At 41.0% G+C, this 20757-nt stretch overlaps 1 protein-coding gene across 1 annotated transcript in view; it reads right to left on the bottom strand.

Moving 5' to 3' along the window:
* The window catches only part of LOC124606636 (A disintegrin and metalloproteinase with thrombospondin motifs adt-1-like), a 153422-nt gene that overhangs the window by 116453 nt on the left and 16212 nt on the right, over positions 1-20757 (bottom strand). Inside the window, exon 2 of the mRNA XM_047138631.1 lies at positions 591-795. The gene's annotated coding sequence lies outside the window, so the exon portion shown is untranslated. The remainder of the gene's footprint in view (positions 1-590; positions 796-20757) is intronic.

Raw genomic sequence — 20757 nt, 5'->3', positions numbered from 1 at the left:
TGGAGTCACATTCGCACAATTGCAAAATATTATATATTACATAGAGCCTCTACTCCTATGTTGATATCCCTGACGATTACTTACATGATTTCTATGGACAATTTTGCTTTGATTTGGAGTAAATTAAAAGGTATAAGCAAAAATAAACATATCATGATTACTGGATTTTGGGTTTGTAAAATGCAGTTTTGAAATATTTTCACAAAACAAGATTATGGTCATAGATAAAGTGATTTGTGAACTTGCCAGCAAAATTCACAGCAATTTCATTTAATTGCAGATGACAGTAAGTGATAGAGGGTTCTACATAACCCAACAATGTAAACAAAAGTAAGTTCTGACAACAACAGAAAAAAACTGTTCAATTATTTTTATGTGTAATTTTGTTAGAATAATTATTGCATAAAATACATTTACATCTTGCAGAGCTGAATAAAGAGCACCCAGTGACAGTGGCAGAAAGGAGCTGAAACATGTTTGGATTTATATAAAAAGTGGTTTACATAACAAACAGACCTGAAATCCAGCAATTTTGACTGCAAACATGGCCACTGCAACAGATTCAAAAGCAAATGATGAATAAAACATACCTGCATTTACATTTCTCTTATTGGGTGACTTCGACCAAATTGTGGAATTATGATCAGCAAATCTGCGGCTAATATAAGCATTTGTATGGAATCCAGACCTCAGGCGAATTAATATGTGTGGCTTATCACCAGAGACAGAGAAGAACCGCGATGGCAGTGGTTGTATCAAGTAGTGCTTCCCACCTGGAGATACAATTAGGCCCCTCTGTAACAAGAGCATTACAATTATCATCAATGAGTAGTTTATAGCTAACTTCAAAGATTTCGTAAATGCAGACAGATGTGTACGCTAAGTGACAATATAGGTTAGGAGACTGCAGCTGACTGACAATGAAAGCTCATCAGTACCTCCAGTTTCCTTCATTCTGTGCCATTTCTCCAGCTCTGTAAGAAAAATAAGGTGGGTGGCTGGGGTGTGAGGTGCCACTGACAACGAGATAATTAAGGATACCAGCTGTGTCCTTTCAAAAGAAACAATTCTGTTTCACCCAACATGATTTAGGAAAATCAAAACCACCAAAATCTGGATGACCAGAAAAGGATGTGACCTGACAGGAGTTTACTAACTACTGTGATCCTCTCTAACTAAGCTGATCAGGGTACCAGAAAAAAAGAACATACTACTCAGAGAGAAGATAACTTAATTGCCCAGGCTTACATAACCATTAGTGTCAATTCATGAAACAGAGAAAATCACATCTACCCAATGCCAGATGCCGAAATCTGTGCACTATTATTGGCTAACACATGCTAACACTGTCTTAAGTTCATGTGTATATTCTTGATAAAATGCATATCATATTTTTCTATAGGATAGTCAGGAGGAGGAGGAGGAGGAGATTAGTGTTTAACGTCCCGTCGACAACGAGGTCATTAGAGACGGAGCGCAAGCTCGGGTGAGGGAAGGTTGGGGAAGGAAATCGGCCGTGCCCTTTCAAAGGAACCATCCCGGCATTTGCCTGAAGCGATTTAGGGAAATCACGGAAAACCTAAACCAGGATGGCCGGAGACGGGATTGAACCGTCGTCCTCCCGAATGCGAGTCCAGTGTGCTAACCACTGCGCCACCTCGCTCGGTGATAGTCAGTCATCCACTGCACTGTTTGGTAGGATAATTTCCACAAACCAATTTATTAATTTCCTATTTCTTTCTTTTTCCATCTCTGAAGCCAAGATCCTTATGCTTGCTTGTGCAGCAGTGCTCAGGCCAGGAGAAGCAGTCAAATTTTGGTGGCCAACAGGTAGAGGGGAGGGATGACATATGAGAGGAAGTCATATGTTTTAATTATCACATCAAAAAAATCAAGCTGCAACCACAAAAACTGGTGACTGGTTTAGTTCTCTTCAACATACTGACCCTTCACTGTGACACTTCCTTCGCAACGATAAGTGACACAGTGGAGACCTTTTTCACAGAAGTTTAAGTTTTGACTGTCTAGGAAATGTCCCAATTCAAAAAACACTTATTTGTCATTCTGAAAAATGAGACACGCAGTGGTTATTTCACCTAAGGAAAGAAGAAGAACTCTGGGAAGGGGTGAGAGGAGGGGGACGGGAGGGGGGCATGTCACGAGAGTATAAGGGTAAGTCCAAAACAAGCAGCTTGTGTGACAGTCTCCTGTACAGAATGAGCAGAGTCAGCATTGTAGAGCAGAAACACTCCCTTGGACAGCTTCCTTTAATCTCAGGAGATTGAGCATAATCTTTTTTGCATCATATCATGGAAATCCCAAGAAAACAGCATCATTTTGCACAATGATGGTTGAGTCTTCCTCTTTTCTGGTGGGGTGAATCCACATTCACTGCTTTCTTTGCTACTTTGTCTAAGGGTCATGGTGACACACTGAGTGGCTACAGAAGTCATCTGGACTGGCCTGACACAGCAGCAATATTTCCACTGCTGCCTCAGTTCAGTGGTCTTATTGAGTGAGTGTGAACAGTCACAGAATCCAATGGTCACCAACCTTTGTCATATTCAAGATGTGATACAAGATTTTGAACACTGATCCATGACTGACTTTCACTTTTCCTACTATCACCTCATATGTGATACACTGGCCTTCGATCACTGGTGCCTCCCCTTGTGTGAACATCTGTTTTTCACTGGGAGATGGTGTGCCATTTGCTTTTTTTTATCAAACTTATTTGACCACAATGGAATCGTCTGTGCCACCTAACCAGTGTGTCATTCTATACAATGATGCATGTGAGTCTAAAATGTGTCGCTAGATTGAAACAGTGCCCAGGAAACATCATTTGTTCCTAGGCCCACTATTTTCCATGTACAATACTCTTCCCTACACCAGTGTTTCACTTAGCACTGTGACTGGGAACACAGATCTGCATGGTATGGCCACCCAAGCATATAAATGGGAGGAATATCATTCAGCCATTCCTGCCTACATTTAGTTACTTTTATCTTAGCAAAAGGTCTTTCACTTTCTGTCTTGAATTGTTCACTGTCATGTAGTTTACTGGCACTGCCTGTAGGCTCATGAAAAGTGTTGGAGTTGTTATTGACAGCAGGCCTTACCATTTTCGAGACTCTTGATTTTCATGTTTATTTTTGTCTCCAAATAGCTAGCTGAAAAAGTTCAATATTAGTATACAGAGTGGTCAAAAACAGTCTGAAAAGCTTGTAAGTATATTGCAGGGGAAGTTGTACTGATAAATAACTGTTAAGAAGAAAATTCAATGCGTTGCACCATTTCTGAGTTATTTAGCATTGAAATTAGCCACTTAGAACATTGCACGCACAATATTCAACCAACTGCACATGCTAAAATGTGGTAAGGCACAGAAAGCTGTGGGTCCATGAGTAACCACTTGTTGAAATGCTCATTACCAGTTAAAATGATAAATTTAAGCTAGGCAAGCAAAGGCTACATTTCTTGGATTTGAGGAAACCAATGTAGAACACTTTTGGTAACCCCACCTCTTGCAGACTGCTTGAATTTGTGCATGCAATGAGTGGATTGCCTAATGTCAGTGCTAAATAATTCGCAAATTCAGGAATGTATCAAATTTTTTTCTTAACAATTATTTCTCAGCACAGCTTCCCATGCAATACTCGTACAAGCTTTTCAGACTGTTTATGAGCACCCAATTTATAAACATATACCGTATTTACTCGAATCTAAGCCGCACTTTTTTTCCGGTTTTTGTAATCCAAAAAACCGCCTGCGGCCTAGAATCGAGTGCAAAGCAAGCGGAAGTTCTGAAAAATGTTGGTAGGTGCTGCCACAACTAACTTCTGCTGTCGAATATATGTAGCGCTACACAGGCATGCTTTGTAGGCAACGAGATAAATACTGGCGCCAAAACCTCTGCGTCAGTAAATAAATAAAAAAAAAGGTGGAAGACGAGCTTTTTTTCTCCGCCCCGAGTTTCAACCACTGCATTTTCATACATTATCCAACGAAGTAAATACAAATTCCGTATTGTTCATCTTCGAAAGTAGCAGAATTTCAATGTACTACGAAAATTCAACTGGCAAGACTGTTGCTAATAGGAACCTGATGAAATGCGAATCACATGCAGTATTCTCTTCACCATAAGAATAATACGAATATAAACATTTTGCCATGTATTCTTTCGTGTTTGTTGCTATCTCATTTAAATCCTGTCTGCCTAATAAACTACGAAACTAGAGTGAGACAACAGCAAACGCGGAAGAAAATACGTATCGTGTCCTGTTTATATTCGTATTATTTTTATGCTTAATAGTGATACAGTCAGAAATGAAGCACGGCAACTGACTAGATTTTTAAATCTAAAATGACTAATTTCTGTGCAGAATTTGATGTACTAAAGAAGCGGCTGCAAAGATTTTCAAACGGAGAAAAATTTTCACCTAACTCTCGTTCAGAACATGTTCTATCATACACAGTCTATTATTTGGTTCTTGTTGATCATTATCAAAGAAAGCAGCAGTGTAAGTAACAACAAGTAGCAGTCGCTTGCCATTGTTTCGCTAATGAGACAATTCCTCTCTTTTTTTAATCGTAAGCGGCGGTAGCGCGCACAAAAGCAAGCCATGCCGCGGGCGGTGACAGGCCGTAAACACGCACTATCAGAATGCGACAAACAATGCATGACGCAGTACAGTAATGCATTTTCAGCTTATAGTGACGTAAACACCTATAACAAAGAAAACAGCACTTATCAGATCAAAGCAAAATAAGCAATCGATTCAAACCAGACGAAGCACATGAAAAAGGAAGGGTACCCGTATAAATACGGACGGAGCGCCTGACGCATAGCAATGGCTACCTGGTAAAGCTTAACTGCTAAGCTTACTACTCGAACCAAACTATTGTAGCTGTATCGTCTTTCATTCGACCTAAATTGTGTCTCATATTACAATGGACCAACTTTGTTTTGATTTGAAGGTGCAGCCTAAAACTTTTCTCTCCCCTTGAATTTCGAGTCTCAAATTTCAGGTGCGGCTTAGATTCGGGAATTTTTTTTTTTCCTTGATTTCGAGTCTCATTTTTCAGGTGCGGCTTAGATTCGAGTGCGGCTTAGATTCGAGTAAATACGGTAGTTCTTTGGGGTGAGTGTGTAGCTGCCATCTTGCCTTTGTTCAAAAGTATCCAAATGATCTGAATTTTGCACCATGCTCAAAAGTATCCAAATGATTTGTATTATTTATCAAAATATTTAAGCTTAGTCTAAATTGTGTAAATTGGCTTCATATTCAAAGATATCTGAATGATGTGAATTTTGTGTATGTTCAAAAGTATTTGACTATTTATCAGAAGTTCATAAACATATCGGCAAACAAACCTGGGGTTACGTGGCACTACTGATGTGACTTATGCAGCATGCACCCCCTCTGCAATGTTAATTTCATGACTAAAATGTATGTTAAAAACTATGTCAGCAACTTGCATGGGCACACACACACACAATATTTGTGGCATGTGTCACAATGTCATTTCCAACTTTAAAAAAACATGAAGTGTGTAACTTACAGTAAATCCACATCTAAAATGTTTCCGCAACACAATGTTTGTGTTAAGTGTCGCAATGTTATTTTCATGTCCAAAATATTGTTGAAACATGTAAGGGGTGTAACCTACAGTATTTCCACATCTCAGCTGTTCTATAACTGTACAAAACAAATGTTCTGTACTAAAATAACATGCTAAACAGGCTGTTGACATGTCATCCTAGGCCTAAACGAGACTGTGTACAAAAGCGAACCTGACCAAGCATAATTATTGGGTGGGTGGGTGGGGGAAGAGAGGGGTGGGAGATAACAACAATCAGTCTCATAAATACCACATGTCCCTCCATATCCGCATCCAGTGACACCTGTTGGCTGATGGTGACAAGGCGGTCGGTCAGTAGCATTGGGCCTTCATGGCCTGTTCGGGCGGAGTTTAGTTTAGTTTTTTAGAGATGACAAAAAAATGTTCAAATGTGTGTGAAATCTTATGGGACTTATCTACTAAGGTCATCAGTCCCGAAGCTTGCACACTACTTAACCTAAATTATCCTAAGGACAAAGACGCACACCCATGCCCGAGGGAGAACTAGAGATGACAACAAATGCAATATTTATGTCAAGTGTCACTATGTTATTTTACTTTTAAGATGCCCATCAATATATGTTAAGAAGTGGCTTACTGTATTTCCATGTCTGAAATGTGTGTCAAAAAATATGTCAGCAACACAGTGTTTATACCAAGTGTCATAATCTTATTTTCACATCTAAAAAATCTCACAAAATAAGCAAAGGATGTTGGCATTTCAGTTTTATGCTTACTGGAGGCTATGTTAGTGGTAGTACATAGACCAAACTGTCATTACCCAAAATTTTTCAAAATTTTCCAGTAATGCTTCACCTCACCAAGCACCATTTTAGGGGAGAAAGGAAGAAGATAATGCATCATGCTCTACTCTAGAAAATGCTAACTTATGCTATCACAGAGTAAAGACTATACATATGTTGCTACACTACGTGATCAAAAGTATTCGGACACCTGGCTGAAAATGACTTACAAGCTCTTGGCTCCCTCCATTGGTAATGCAGGAGTTCAGTATGGTGTTGGCCCACATGTAGTCTTGATGACAGCTTCCACTCTCGCAGGCATATGTTCAATCAGGTGCTGGAAGGTTTCTTGGGGAATGAGAGTCCATTCTTCACGGAGTGCTGCACTGAGGAGAGGTATCGATGTCGGTCAATGAAGCCTGGCAGTGTCCCAAAACATCCCAAAGGTGTTCTATAGGGTTCAGGTCAGGACTCTGTGCAGGCCAGTCCATTACAGGGGTGTTATTGTCATGTAACCACTCTGCCACAGGCCGTGCATTATGAACAGTTGCTCAATCATGTTGAAAAATGCAATCACCATCCCCAAACTGCTCTTCAACAGTCGGAAGCAAGAAGGTGCTTAAAACATCAATGTAGGCGGTTGCTGTGATAGTGCTATGCAAAACAACATGGGGTGCAAGCCCTCTCCATGAAAAACATGACCACACCATAACACCAGCACCTCCAAATTTTACTGTTGACACTACACAAGCCGGCAGATGACGTTCACCAGGCATTCGCCATACCCACACCCTGCCATTGGATCGCCACATTGTGTGCCATGATTCGTCACTCCACACAATATTTTGCAATGTTCAGTCATCCAATGTTTATGCTCCTTACACCAAGCAAGGTCTCATTTTGCATTTACCAACGTGATGTGTGGCTTACGAGCAGCCACTCGACTATGAAATCCAAGTTTTCTAACCTCCTGCCTAACTGTCATAGTACTTGCAGTGGATCCTGATGTAGTTTGGAATTCTTGTGTGATGGTCTGGACAAATGTGTGCCTATTACACATTACGACCATCTTCTACTGTCAGTGGTCTCTGTGTGTCAAGAGACGAAGTCGGCCTGTATGCTTCTGTGCTGTATGTGTCTCTTCACATTTCCACTTCACTATCACATTGGAAACTGTGGACCTAGAGATGTTTAGGAGTGTGGAAATCTCACATACAGATGTATGACACAAGTGACACCCAATTACTGGCCACGTTCGAAGTCCGTGACTTCAGTGGAGCGCCCCATTCTGCTCTCTCACAATGTCTAATGACTACTGAGGTTGCTGATATGGAGTACCTGTCAGTAGGTGGCAGCACAATGCACCTAATTTGAAAAACGTATGTTTTTGGGGGTGTCCAGATACTTTTGATCCCATAGTGCATGTTACTGCAAAATAGTAGCATATTACCCATACACCACTACGTTACAACAAAACTGTAACAAATTGTCCTACATATAATCATTGTTACTTGAAACTGTAAGAAATTACCCATACATCACCATGTTCTAGAAAAATTGTCACAAGATGCTCCATACACAGCTATGTTACAGCAAAATTGTAACACATTGTCCTGTACATCAATATGTCATAGCAAAATTGTAACAAATTATCCATAGCAAAACTATAATTAATTGCCCATACATCACCATGTTACAGTGAAATTATTACAAATTGCTCCATGTATTACCATGATACATACATCACCGTGATACAACAAAATTGTAACACATTTCCCCAAACATCACAGACTGTTCCATATTACAGCAAAAATGTAACAGTTTGCCCCATACGTCAACAAGTCAAGTCAAGTCAAGTGACCAGAGACAATAACAACTTGAAGTGTGCCAAGAACTGATTAATCATACTAAAAATGACCCAGATATGCTAAATAGGGTAATTACAGGTGATAAATCGTGGGTGTATGGATATGATCCTGAAGCCAAAGTGCAGCCTTCGCAGTGGAAGACTCCAGGTTCACCACGACCAAAAAAAGCACAGCAGAGTCAGTCGAAGGTGAAGACGATGTTGGTGACTTTTTTCGATTCTACCAGTATTGTGCACCATGCATTTACCCCTGGAGGGCAGACAATTAACCAGGAATACTACAAATCTGTTCTTGAGCGTTTGTGTGAAAAGATGCGGAAGAAACGACCTGCATTCTGGAAAGACAGGAATTGGGTGCTACACCATGACAATGCTCTGGCTCATCATGCCTTCTCCATCGTTGAATTTTTGACTAAATTCAAAATTCCTGTGCTTACACAACCACCACATTCCCCTGATTTGTCCCCTGTGGACTTCTACCTGTTTCCTAAACTGAAATTTTCACTGAAAGGGAAGTGATTTGACTCGACTGAAGACATCCAGGCAAATACAGAGAGCGTTCTTAACACACTTCAGGAGAAAAATTCCCAAGAATGTTTGCAAAAGTGAAAACACCATTGGAGTTGGTGTGTTCTGTCAGAAGGGGACTATTCTGAAGGAGATGCATCACAGTAGCTTGTAAGTACCACCATTGTACAATTACAAGCCCACTCTTAAGACTATCCAATCACACCTTGTACTCGATAAAGAAATGCATGAAACTACGTCATAAGCGTGAACATCCCTCTATGTGAAGATCAACACATTATATGCTACTACCTCTCTGCCCCAATAGCAAATGTAGTTTAATGTTCTGTATTGTATTCAAATGATGACACCACAAACTGGACACAGTATCAACACAGACACATGTATTTAATGCCATCCAGAGCCATGAATGAAGAATATGATGACTGTATGGTACTTTATCAAAGTCAGTATCAACATGTAGACAAGGATCTAGTGCCACACCAACCACCACAAAGTCCAGCATCACAGCCAAGCTCTTCTATCACATGAGCAGTAGGGGAGGAACATTTTCTTATATTTAAACAACTATAGGGAACTGAATAAAATCTTCTGTTTTCAAGCTGTGTCAATTTGAATAAAATTCTTGAGGTTTTGATGGTTAGCTCTGCCATCATTGTCAGGAGTAAAACTACTGACTGCCGTGGCTATTTTTTTCCCCTGTATTGTTATTTCATACCCTTGCCCCATGTGGCCAGGAGTGAGCTGGCATCAGCACAATTTACCACTGTTCAGCCAAGAGACTACATGCAATAAAACAAGAGAATGGTACATACATAAAATACAGTGATAAAAGATGAAGTTTACACATGAGGAGGGGAAACAATGGAAGTTAAAATATACGAAAAAGGGGTAGTTTCACGAGGCATGGTTACATAAAATCCACATATAATTAAAATGACACTCAGTGAAGATGTAGCATAAAAACACTGGTAGCACGAAGAGCACAATTAGGAATGGCGTTCACAGTAATGAGAGCCACACAGGATGGCGACACTGAACACACACTGCACTTACGTTATATACATGGTGAGCACCAAAACATGACAAAGTAATTGGATTAAAATTGGGAGGATCTGCCAAGGGAGGGGAGGTCAGAGAGGAGGGAGAGAAGAAAGATAGAAGGTGGGGTGGCAGCGGAAGGGGGGGGGGCAGGAAAGGGGGGAGCTGGTAGCACACCAAGGGGCAGGAGTCAGGGAGGGTGGGGAGGGAGCAGCCCAGGAGGGAGTGCAAGGACTGGGAAAGGAGAACTTGGAAGGACAGGGGATGGAGGGGGGAACAGGAGAGTGGGGAGAGGAAGGAGAGAGAGCCCAAGGGAGGAGGAGAGGGGAAGAGGAGTATCAGAGTTGGGAGGAAGGATAAATAGTGGGATGAAGGACATAATCTGGGATGGGGAGACTCTGAGAGTTTCTCTGGGAGAGGAGGTGGAGGGTGTGGAGATAGAGAGAGAGTGGGACACATCAGCAGAGGCGTAGCAGCAGGCAAGGAGGAGAGGAGGAAAGGGGACACCAGAGGGTTTGGAGGATCAAGGCGGCCATTGGAGTTGAGGAGACAGATGCGTTCAAGGAAAAAGAGGAGATGTGGGAAGGGAATGAGGTCAAAGAGAATCCTTGTGGGGGACGGGAGACAGATACGGAAAGCAAGGCGGAGTGCATGGTGTTGAAGGATTTAGAGGGCTTTATAGAATTTAGGAGGTGCAGAGCTCCAGGTGACTCTGGTGTAAGAAAGGATGGGATGAATCAAGGATTTGTAGGTATGAAGGATAGTGGAGGGATGCAATCCCCATGTCCAGCTAGAGTCTACTGTGGGCTTTGCACTGGATGGTAAGGAAATGGAGAGTCCAGGTGAGGTGATGGTCAAGGATGGCGCCAAAGTATTTCAGGGTGCTCATAGATGGTGATATAGAAATCATGGAACCAGAAGGAGGGGGTGGTACATCCTATAATGATTGCATGGGTTTTGGAAGGATTGATTCGAAGGTGCCATTGGTTGCACCAAGCAGTAAACAAGTTTATGTGGGTTTGGAGGGAGTGCTGGGACCATTGTACAACAGGATAGAAGGCAAGAAACGCGGTTTCATCAGTATATTGAAGCTGCGGGTGACACTCTTTCCTACTTATATACCTACAATTACAGCTGCTGGCACCAATCAGAGAGGGCCCAAATGAAGTGTGTGCAGGAGGTGAGTTGGGCAGCTCCCACCTGCCATGGGACCAAGTGATGTTAGGTGGTGTGAGGTGCCAGCACCACGTTCAAAACTGCTGCTCTCACCTCCCTACAAGTGCTAAGCATCTATTGTTGCTTCCTTTCAACACCCCAAGCCTGCCCCCATCCCCTACTCAGTGTGTAACCCTGGTCTCTGTTGAAATTGCTGCTGTTCATTCTAATCTCAGCCACATATTTTATAACAGAGTTCCAGTATGTTGATGCATGAGACAAGACTCTCGTGTTCTCAAACTGTATTTTGCATCCATTTTTTACGCAATGCTCAGGTACGGCTGCCTTGTCAAGCTCCCTTTGCTGCCCCACTCAGATTCTATAAAGCCATCCAAATTGTCAAACACCATGGACTCCACCTCACTTTCTATATATGCCTATATTTGCCTCCTGTCCACCACACAGATCCTCGTTGACCTCATCACCTTCCCACATTTTCTCCTTTTCCTTGAACACATCCACACCCTGTACATAATCCGCAGACTCGATCTCCTCCCCCCCCCCCCCCCCCCCCCCACCACCACCACCCAGTGTCTCCTATCCTCTCAATCCCTAGCCCGTTGTCATGCTTTTATAGTTGTGTCCTGCCCTCTCTCCATCTCCATGCCCTTCACCTCCTTTACAAATGAACCTTCCAATGCCTCCGCCGGACAGATTTGTGCCGGGGACCAGGCACTCCTTCTCCATCTGGATCGCCGTGCATTAGACTGCACATCACATGTAAATCCTCTTGTATAGGCAACATAAGTGCAATTCAGAGTAAATTGGAAGAGGTAGAACAAAAAGTACTTCCTGAGATCCAAGACAACCTAGAAAACAAAAAGTAGAAATTTGGTGTGAGCAGAAAGGAAAGAAAAGTGTTGTTCATGTAAGTGATGTAGCAAATTACTCTAATGCTTATAAATTCCTCATTTCTCTAGTACAAGAACTATACACCCAGTAGTCTTCATTAGACAGTTTGATGGCATAATTCCTTAAAGCATGACAGAACAACAAAAAATGAAATTTGTGGCCAGCAGGTTAGAAGGAGAAGCAAAATCATTGAGAACTGGGGTCAGTAAGATGTGTAAAATATACACACATCAAAAACGTTTTGCATCACCTCGGTTTGCAGAACTCCTGAAGACAGACTTTGACTGTGGATATTGTATCACAAGCACACTCCCTTTGACTGTTCAGAGATGTCACTAAAGCTGCCCAAAGATGTAAACAACCATGCATGAACAGCGCCTATTAGACGGAGGGGGTTCAACAGCTAATCAGTTCCAGTCATTCCACCAGGAAGGAGGTACACAGCTCGTCTATAGTTCAACCATGCCTGGACAGTCAATACCATGGTTTTATGGTGTCCATAATGTTACTTTCTGCCAGGAAGAGCTCTCAACAAGAGAAGTGTCCAGGCATCTCAGAGTGAACCAAAGTGATGTTCAGACATGGAGGAGACAGGAACTGTCGATGACATGCCCTGCTCAGATGGCCCAAGGGCTACTACTGCAGTGGATGACTGCTACCTATGGATTATAGCTCAGAGGAACCCTGACAGCAACGCCATCATGTTGAAGAATGCGTTTTGTGCAGCTACAGGACATTGTGTTACGACTCAAACTGTGCACAATAGGCTGCATGATGCACAACTTCACTTCCAATGGCCATGGTGAGGTACATCTTTGCAAGCATGACACCATGCAGCACTGTACAGATGGGCCTAACAACATGCCAAATGGACTGCTCAGGATTGGCATCACGTTCTCTTCACTGATGAGTATCGCATAGGCCTTCAACCAGACAGTCATTGGAGACATGTTTGGAGGCAACCCGGTCAGGCTGAACGCCTTAGACACACTGTCTGTCTGTGCAACAAGGTGGAGGTTCCCTGCTGTTTTGGGGTGGCATTATGTGGGGCAGATGTATGTCGCTGGTGGTCATGGAAAGCCCCGTAATGGTTGTACAATATGTGAATGCCATCCTTCGACCAATAGTGCAACCATATCGGCAGCATACTCTTGAGGCATTTGTCTTCACGGACGACAATTCGCGCTCACATCATGCACTTGTTGCGAATGACTTCCTTCAGAATAATGACATCACTCGACTAGAGTGGCCAGCATGTTCTCCAGACATGAAATGTATCGAACATGCCTGGGGTAGATTGAAAAGGGCTGTTTATGTATGACATGACCCCCTGACCACTCTGAGGGATCTACGCCAAATCGCCATTGAGGAGTGGGACAATTTGGACCAACAGTGCCTTGATGAACTTGTGGATATTATACCACAATGAATACAGGCATGCATCAATGCAAGAGGAGGTGCTACTGGGTATTAGAGGTACCAGTGTGTACAGCAATCTGGACCACCACCTCTGAATGTCTCGGTGTATAGTGGTACAACAGTCAATGTGTGGTTTTCATGAGCAATAAAAATGGCGGAAATGATGTTTATGTTGATCTCTATTCCAATTTTCTGTGCAGGTTCTGGAACTCTCGTAATCCAAGTGATGCAAAACTTTTTTTTATGTGTGTATAAAGAATTTATTCAAGCATTTGTGAATCAATACTAGCTTACAGCACACAAAACAGAGCAGGAGGTGAAGTAGTTGTGAACAGAAGGTTTCATGGTGAAACTACCATTATACCACAAATGGATAGGAATAAGTCACTAGGTCCCATACTGAAGGTCAATGGCATCAAGATATTAATAAACATAGACTTGACAACCATCTTCTGTCAGAGGCCACTAGCAAGAATTGCTCAAAGGTATACTATATTCTCCTATGGAAGACAAAGTTATCAGTTCAGTTCTAAGAATTTGAGAAAGTTGTGAATGAAGTGTCTCATTCGATCATGTAAATACTGCCACAACAATTATTCGAATGAAAGCCAATCAGTGGCATGAAAAAGTATTAAGAATACTAACCGTAGGGGGCAATAATGTTCTTTGTATTGCTAAGTAACTGATGATTACCCATTGCCTGAGTTAACTGATAGAATACTTAATTTTCTTTTCCTCCTGTTGGTTCTTCACCTTCTTTCATTCAGATCTACATCTGTCTTCTTTAACATTCTTTGCTACCAAGGTTAATATGAGAATATTTCCTTACACTGAATGTGACAACAAAGAAACAATCTATGACAAAAATGAAGAATAAACATCTGCATAGCATGTGTGAAAAACAGACATTTACTGGAATTATGCAGACTGGCCTGAGTGTATGAAGTATAGGATTATAGATACACTAGCAGAGAACACAGTATATAGTTGCAACAAGACACCTGGAGCAGATTATTGCACATAACAAAAACATGTCATACAGTATGTAACGGAACAAAAATATTTATAACAGTGATACACAAACCTTTATGTTTGAAAATATATTAAGAATAGGAAAGCAAGATGAGGACTATTATAAAGAACATAGATGAAACAACACATGAAAATAAACTGAAGGCTGCAGAAGAAGTGGACGTTGCTAAACCAGGTAAGTGATTACGACAATGTACAACAGAAGCAATACTGGTGGTCAAAATAATGGAAATAACTAAATGTTTTCTTGAGATGAATAGACATATAGTTACTGTTTGGTATGAATTGAAATGGTGACGTAGTTTCTGCTGTGATGAATTATGATACACTGATAGGCTAGGAATAGTCCTGTCAAAGTGGTTTATGGTAAATGAAGAGTTATGGTTATTAAGCGACCAAAAATTTGGCCAATTGTGTACATGGAAAGAGAAAGGTGAAGTATTGTTATTAGGCAACAGGAAAGTCAGCCAGTTATTTATGAAGAGTGAGGGAGGAAAGGCAAAAGGCAATATGTAAGTCGGCCATTGAGTAGCATTTATGGCAAAGTGGTTTCTGCCAACTATTTTATGAAGTCTCAGGTAATTAGCCCATACATATTAAAAAGTAACAAAATGCTCATATATGAAAGTCAGAGGAAAATACATTGTCTTACATGAATAGAGTCCCACTAGTACTTTTTGTAGCAATAATTACACTAAAATGTAGAAGGAATGATGTCTTATACTGTGGAATGAAGCAATGATTTGATAAATGATTGTTGCATTATGTTCAAGGAAAGATTCTAAAAGGTTCTCTTGATGTATCAGTGAATTGCTATTGTAAGCCTCCATAGGTTAGATTTGAAGAGCATACCAGCTGATGCTGGCTAGCAACATGAGCCATTACCAAAGCGGGTCAGTAATAACAGATGGTGCAAGCAAATACATAGCTCTTAAAGAGTGCGAAGGGCAATGCCTCAGCTGTATGTAGTTACAGCTGTAAGTAAAACAAAAACATTGTGAACCATTGTTGTAGTATGATGTAAAAAAAAAGGCATTGTTCATAAACACCCAAAATCAAAACAAAACATTATGTATTTACTGTATGTTGTAATAGTGTATGAAAACGTGTTTATTTAAAATTTGTTTAAAATTATTAGGAGACTAATTTAAGGCATTTTGTATTGTTTCATGGAATGGTACTGGAGCTATATGCTGAGGCTGGAGATGTTGACAGTTATTGAACTCAACACCAGTTGGGGAAGTCTGGAGTTTCACAATGCAAGACTACATCGTGGACAACAGAAACATCAGTATGGATTGATGTTGTGGGCTGCGAGCATATGTTCTGGTAAAAGGTGTGAATGTAACGCTCTTTCATCTCCATGTATTTGTGAAATGTATGTATGTCGCGTTTCTTTTATTTGTAACCATGTGAAGTGGACGTATTTATGACACATTCAAAATTTAATAAGGTGTAGAACGGCATGGTGAGGAGAAGTGTAAAGTGTAAAGAATTTATCATCAAATTGAAAGGACGGCAATGCACTGACGGTAGTTGTACAGCAGCGTAACTTTTTGTTACAAATAGTTGGTCAGTTTAAAGAAAAGCAAATTGTCAGAAGTGAATAACAGTGTAACTTCTCATGACAAATATTTTGTTTAATTTAGTGTTTGGCACTGTGCCAATAGTAGTTTAAACAGCAGTATAAAATATTGCGATCAGAAGTTGGTTAGGAGATAGTGGACTGCTGTAGAGTATTCTAGCAGATTTGGTGGATGGTAAATTAACAAAAGACTACCAAGAACATAAAGGTGCAGAATAATGATATTTTGAAAATCTTTACTGTTAAAAGAACAATGTAATTAGTAAAGAATGTGTAACTAAATATTTATGATTTGGAGTGTAAGGTTACACACGAATTTACTGAGGGTAACAATCAGATTTTTCTAACCACAAAATAATTAAGTTTATGATTATATAAATGAATTAATAATTTGAGAATGAAAAATACAAAGCAGATTCAAATTTTAAAAAACAATAATGAATCACAATTATAGTGGAATGAATGGCACTTGAGAGATCACAGTTGAAAAATTTTTAAAAAATTGAGTAAAAATTTGCTTATTTCCAAATTGATTGTTGTCTGCAAGAACCTCCTAATTTTCAGAAATCTCAAAGGGAGGGGAATGTGTAATATTTCTGGCTTTACAGCCATCATATTCGACTACAAGAAGCTCTTCTTAGAGGAGTTGATAAGACAGCAGTGGCAAGATGATGTATTGTGGTGTGAGGTACCAATGACAGACTGTGTATTTGGTATGGGTGTCGTGAGAAAGACCACCTAAGTTGTGGCCCTTCTCTGCAGTTGGCTGTTGCTTTCAAAAGTAGCACGCCAAAATGATGTTAGTATTAGAAGAACAAGCAATGTATTTACTTGCCTTTCATGTAAAAGCATCTCTCAATAGCAGGCTATCATTCCATTTCAGAAGCGTTAATTTTCGGCAGAATAAAAAACAATAACTAAGCGAAAAGGCAGATGAAGCACTTCAGAGATCTTCAGATCGTGCCTAACTTGAATGGCAGGTGAAGTGGTCTGACTGTAAGATCAGAGCTTGTTCGGCAGTCTCGGAGGCCAGGTATGTTGTCTGCCAGGGTTGGTGTCAGTTAAGACTTTAATAACAATCTCCAGTTACATTGACATGTAATTGAGAACAATTTGATAGTAGTTATGCAAATGTGCTGTTCATTAATTTGTTTATTTTCTATGAAATTCATAATTTGGTAGTAGTCATTCATTAGGATGAATGGGCATAGTGCAATTGCATTCGGAAGGACACAGTTCAATCCCGCGTCCGGCCAGCCTGATTTAGGTTTTCCGTGATTTCCCTAAATCGCCCCAGGCAAATGCCGGGATGGTTCCTTTCAAAGGGCATGGCCAATTTCCTTCCCCATCCTTCCCTAATTCGATGAGACTGATGACCTCGCTGTCTGGTCTCCTTCCCCCCCCCCCCCCCCCCCCGAAAAACAACAACAACGGGCATAGGCAGAGGGTGTGTACTGGCAACTCGCAGTATCTTGTTGCAGAGCATGACACTCGTGACCTCGGTGCCTGTTTTACCACACGCACCATCTGGATTCTTCCCCCAGACACCAGTTCCTCAGATCTCCGCAGGTGGGAACTAGAACTGCAACATGTCCTTGGTTCTTGCCACCCACCTGGCCTTAATTTACATTAATTTTTCCGTCTCAGCGTTTCTTCACTGTAACCACTATCTGCTTCACTCTGTTTTAGTTTTTTACATCTTTTGTTGCCTTTCCTGTCTATTTTGCACCCCCCCCCCCCCCTCCCACCTCTGTTATGTCTGTCCAATGGACTTAGCTTTTCACTTTTATTAACTCGTGCTTGATGTTTTAGTAGTAATCTCTATCTTGCATGTTACCCTGTCTTCCTCCTGTAAGTTCTCAGGTTTTCAAATTTCGTCCAATGCAGATCTTCCCTTCTCATGCCGTATAGTAAGTCTCCCCCGAGCCGCGGTTCTGGGTGACTTTCCCGAAATCTAGCCCTTTTCCTAGACCTCTCCAGCAGGGTTGCCGACTTATAAAAAATATTGGGGGGGGGGGGGGGGGGGAGCATACTGGGGGTCTTGATTTTTAGATGAAGAATAGTGAGTTTTAAAGTTTTTTTAAGAATTTTAGGGTCATATGATCAACATTAGAACTCCAAAAAGTGGACTCTCGATAACTCGACACCCTGGGAAACTCGAAAAGCCTGACTTTGAAAAAAGAAACAAAACATAAACACACACGGTATTTTCGTAATAAGCTAAGTAATAATCATGCTTATAGACTATTACAGAGCAGTAAAAAGACTGATATTATATTTAAATAAATCCTAAACTATCATTAAAAGAATCAAACATAAAATACTGCTTTCGCACGGTAATAGCACTTAGATTAATAAGCAAAATAGGTACTTTAAGCTTACTTTGAATAAGGCTCAGGGTTTATTAAATAAAAACAATATCTCAAAGTTAATGCTTTAATGCAGTTAATAAGGTTAATACAGTATGCCGCATGCTTTCAGTCAAAAAGTATGTTAATAGCGAGTTTTAATTGGGTCTTACACCCTAAAAATACTTAAGCATTTGAAAATAACTAATACAGTACTATAATAATATAGTACTACAGTACTAAACTAGTACAAATATTTCGAAACTGAAAATTTAACATTATATATGTATTTAATTCTCTATTTTATATAGATTTTTAATATTGCTCTAAATGCCATTATTAGGGCTAGAGTGCCTGTCTTTAGAAAGGTGCAAATGTCGACCGTCTGATTGGATTTCTTAATATGAAGTCGTTGTGACTGGTCGGATATCCAATTCATCATCCGGTGGCCGAGCGGTTCTAGGCACTTCAATCCGGCACCGCGTGACTGCTACAGTCGCAGGTTCGAATCCTGCCTCGGGCATGGATGTGTGTGATGTCCTTAGGTTAGTTAGATTTAAGTAATTCTAAGTTCTAGCGGACTGATGACCTCAGCAGTTAAGTCCCATAGTGCTCAGAGCCATTTGAACCAATTCATCCAAAACATCTTGGTGGGCATGAAGAACAGCCAAGTTGTTCAATCACTTGTGTCTCATTGTTGATAAGAGATACGACTTCAGACGTCTAACGGAGCTAAATGACCGTTCTGATGCTACTGTCATGATTGGAACTACTTGGAGAAGCTTAATGCACTGCACTACTTCACATAACATTTCTCCAACTGCAGGCTCTTGTGTAATGTACTTTCTTACATCACGCATTTTTTTAAGACCAGTTGTTGAATGTCTCTTTGGGTTTGCTGCCGGATCCTAAAATCATGTCTGGCCGCATGTACGTGATGCTCTGAATAGATTTTTGGATCACTTCAACTGTCTTCATCCCCGCATCAAATTTACTATGGAGGTTGAAAGTTATGGGATGTTTCCATTTTTAGACGTTATGGATTATAAAAAACCAGATGGTACTTTGGGACACAGTGTTCACCAAAAGCCGACACACACAGATCGGATCTGCATTCTAAGAGTTGTCATCCACCACACCAATGCAGTGGCGTCCTTAGGACTTTGGTGCGGAGAGCGTATGCCATTTCTGATGCGGACAGCTTAACCCAAGAGCTTGCGCATTTGATGGCTGTTTTTAAGGACAATGGATACTCCGAGAAGCAGATTCGTCGGGCTATGGAGTTTGGACCATCTCTGGAGGTGCATGAAGAGGAACATAGATCGGTGGCCTTTCTTCCTTATGCTGGAGGCATATCGTTTAAGATTGGACGAATTTTAAGGAATTTTAACATTAAGAGTGTGTTCCGTCCATCTTCTAAGATTAGGGCACTACTAGGCTCTGAGAAAGATGATTTGGGGCTTAGGAAACCCGGTGTATATAAAATTCCGTGTCAGTGTGGGAAGGCTTACATTGGCCGTTCGATTTGCATAGTGCATGACAGGTGTGTGGAAAATCGCCGTCATACGAGGCCACAACAGCCGGAAAAATCGGCAGTAGCAGAACACTGCTTAAATGAGGGACACAGTATGAAATTTGATGAAATTGTGGTAGTTGCCAACATTTCTGTATTTTGGAACAGTGTCTATAAAGAGGCGATTGAAATTAGGTTGGCGGATAATTTAATCAACAGAGACAATGGGTTTCCTCTTAGCAAGAAGTGGAATCCTGTATCATCTCGCATCAAAACTTAACGTTTTTCGGCGAGGCCCTTAGTGCGCTATATATTGTTGCAAGCAGTGTTCTACTAAGGGCGGCGCCACCTCCCTGTCTTGGAGGGCAGCAACCGTGATGGGCGGCGCCTGCTCCGTGTACTGAACGGTGGCCTATATAGGACGTCGATTTGCAGCCTGGCGTCAGTTCTCAGCGGGACTCATCAGCAGAAGCCGCATATTCCTGAAGATGGCGACCAGTTGGATCGCCGAAATATCGAGTCAAGCTGATTTTAGGATCCGGCAGCAATCGCGAAGAGACTTTCACGACTTATTACGCCGGGAAAGCCTACGTAATCACATCAAGACTAGTTGTTTTTTTATTAGCGATATCGGCTAACATATTCAAATGTAAGCGCAGTCTCTCAATGTCTAGTTCATTTTTGAAAAACTCAGTTCATTTTTCCAAATTTTTTTCACCTCTGTTTACTAAAAAAGCAAGCACTCTTGTTCAACTGCAATGACCTGGATGAGTCCAGTTGAAGGAAATCGCCACCGTTTCACAAACTTCATTTTAAATAGCTTTGTAGTATCCCTTAGGGGTTTTGAAAGCGTGCAGTGAGCTGACTTCGTTGTTTTCATACTTCTTTGGTATACATCGATTCCAAGGAAGCGAAGGATCATCAACTTGTGAAGGTTTTTCTTTTAAACACAATTTCCAATAGTGTTCAAAACTGTCACGCCTTCCATT

This window comes from Schistocerca americana, chromosome 3 (assembly GCF_021461395.2).
Source record: "Schistocerca americana isolate TAMUIC-IGC-003095 chromosome 3, iqSchAmer2.1, whole genome shotgun sequence".
NCBI lineage: Eukaryota > Metazoa > Arthropoda > Insecta > Orthoptera > Acrididae > Schistocerca > Schistocerca americana.
The sequence above is the reverse complement of the archived record's forward strand: the minus strand, read 5'-3'. Positions and strand labels throughout refer to the sequence as shown.